Below are 2,562 nucleotides of genomic sequence, written 5' to 3'. Positions count from 1 at the left end.
ACTCAAGGGATGGATCACTCGAAATTGCCCTGTTTTGTTCATTCCCTCTATAGCACCTGGCCTGGCCGCTGTTGGAAGACAGGATACTGGGCTAGATGGACCATTGGTCTGACCCAGTAAGGCCGTTCTTATGTTCTTATTACAGTTGTCATCTACACACACTGACCTCAGTTAACTCCCAGGTGACGCAGGTTTCCATGGCATAATGCAGGACCAAAGGCCCCTACAAATAGGAAGTCCATATGGCTGCTACAGCCCAGGGTGCCGCAATCCTACCTCCTCCATGGGGCAGCCCCACAACTGACTAACGCTGCCCCGAAAGTGAGGGATGAGGCCGGGGGAGAGTGCTGATTCAGTGCTCCCACAAGGCTCAGCCATCACCTGCCCCTCCCCAGAAGGAGATGCTCTTTACATCCTTCTAAGGCATAGGGGTGAATCAAGACCTTTGTGACCCCATCTCAGGCTTCTACCGAACCTTCCATTTCTCTTGCCTTTAAACCCTTCTGGGCTGTCGACTAAAGCCATTCAGACATTGGGCTAGTTGTTGTTTCAGGTCCCCAAAACTGGAACCGGGGGTACAGCTGTGGTCCAGCTCTGAGGGGAAGCAGCAGTGAGAAGAGCATAGAGAAAAGATCCATGTGCGCAGCTTGAGCGAATCCCGGGAGAGATGTAGAAAAGACGGCCATTTTGAACTGGATCCTGCGGTGAATGAAGCTGGGGAGGCCCAGGAGCTGGTGGAGGGCGGGGTGACGGGGCTGCAATTCTCCATAGGGGAGAAGGCAAACAGGGGCATTCTGCCTGCGCTGGGGTCCAGAGGGGACCACCCTGCAGCAACAAAGCGTTTTTATTGCCGACACTAACCCGCCACGTGGTTTCAATTCCAGCCTCCGAAATGGTCCTGGAAACCATCCCTGTGCCATGTCCTGCTACAATCACTCCAACCCCTCCACCTTCCTCCTAATGGGCATTCCGGGGCTGGAGGCCACTCACTTCTGGATCGCCTTCCCGTTCTGTGCCATGTACGTTGTGGCCCTGCTGGGGAACTTCACCCTCTTCTTTGTGATCACGACGGAGCCGAGCCTGCACCTGCCCATGTACTACTTCCTCTGTATGCTTGCAGGCATCGACCTGGTGCTTACCACCTCCACCGTGCCCAAGATCCTGAGCATCTTCTGGTTCCACTCCCATGAAATCGGCTTTGAGTGTTGCGTGGTCCAGATGTTCTTCATCCACAGCTTCTCTGCCCTGGAGTCGGGGGTGCTGCTGGCCATGGCCTTCGACCGCTACGTCGCCATCTGCAAGCCATTGCGCTACATCGCCATCCTCACCAATGCCGTCATCGCCAAGATCGGGTTGGCCGTCTTTGTGCGGGGCATCGGCTGATGACCCCCCTGACGTGCATAATCAGTCGCCTGCCCTACTGTGGGCCCAGGGTCATCTCCCACTCCTACTGCGAGCACATGGCTGTGGTGAAGCTGGCCTGCGGGGACACCACGCCCAACTATGTCTACGGGATAACGGCCGCGACCTTTGTGGTGGGCTCAGACTCCATCTTCATCGCCATCTCCTACATCCTGATCCTCCGGGCCGTCCTGAGCCTGTCCTCCAGGGACGTGCGCCTTAAATCCTTCAGCACCTGCGGCTCCCACGTGTGCGTCATCCTGGTCTTCTACACCCCGGCGCTGTTCTCCTTCTACACGCAGCGCTGGGGCCAGAACATCCCCGCGCATATCCACATCCTGCTGGCAGACCTCTACCTCTTGGTGCCGCCCATGCTGAACCCCATCATATACGGCATGAAGACCAAGCAGATCAGGAGCCGGGTGCTGAAGCCATTCTATCCAGAGAGATCCAGGCTGGGCTTTGGCCCCCACTAGTGTCGGATGCTGAACCGTGATTTGTGAGAAGCAGAAGGTTCAGAGAGGCACCCAGAGCTTCCGATTCTGATCTAAAAGGAACCTTGGAGACTCTCGGGCTGGAAATCCCACAAGAAGACGTTCTCTCATGAAAGTTCTGGTGCTTCCTTCCTTCCAGCTAGGTTGACAATCCTGGCCAAGACCTGGAAGAACAGAATCGCCATGAACACAAGTAATTATTTTTAGCAGAAGTTAATTCTGACCTCAGCTGGGGGATGAAAGTTTAGATCATTGCTTATTTTAACCATACCATTGCCTCATCTTTAACACTGAATATCACCAATGCTCCTTTTCCCAACAGCACCTGGTACAAGACTGTTCCCACCTCAGAGGCCAAGTTCTACACATGAATCTATCCCTCCATCCCTCCCTCCTTCCAACCATCTAGCATCAATCTGCATATCTACCTATCTGTTAGCCTTGAACGGCTGCCCAAGTGTGGCTGCTGCTGACTCCAACTAGCACCTCTGTGTGTGTTCTAGCGCAGAATTTCCCCCTGGATGTATATTGTATCTTTCCACCATAGCTTGCGACTTTACGTGAGCAGTTACAGAAAAACTTAACTCGGCTGCGTTGTGAGAAGAAGGCTAAAAACCATCACTGAAATGCTCCCTTCTGCGGTGGCCCCCTCCCCCACCGCGTCCTG

The 2,562-nt window shown here is 54.4% G+C and overlaps 1 pseudogene; it reads left to right on the top strand.

The window, feature by feature from the left end:
- The first annotated feature begins 918 nt into the window (after positions 1–918).
- Positions 919–2,266, top strand: LOC113409108 (annotated as a pseudogene).
- The last annotated feature ends 296 nt before the right edge of the window (positions 2,267–2,562 follow it).

The sequence above is a fragment of the Terrapene carolina genome, unplaced genomic scaffold (assembly GCF_002925995.2).
Source record: "Terrapene carolina triunguis isolate 2854851 unplaced genomic scaffold, T_m_triunguis-2.0 Scaffold29764, whole genome shotgun sequence".
In the NCBI taxonomy this organism is placed as follows: domain Eukaryota; kingdom Metazoa; phylum Chordata; order Testudines; family Emydidae; genus Terrapene; species Terrapene triunguis.
This window is presented reverse-complemented; position numbering and strand designations above follow the sequence as displayed.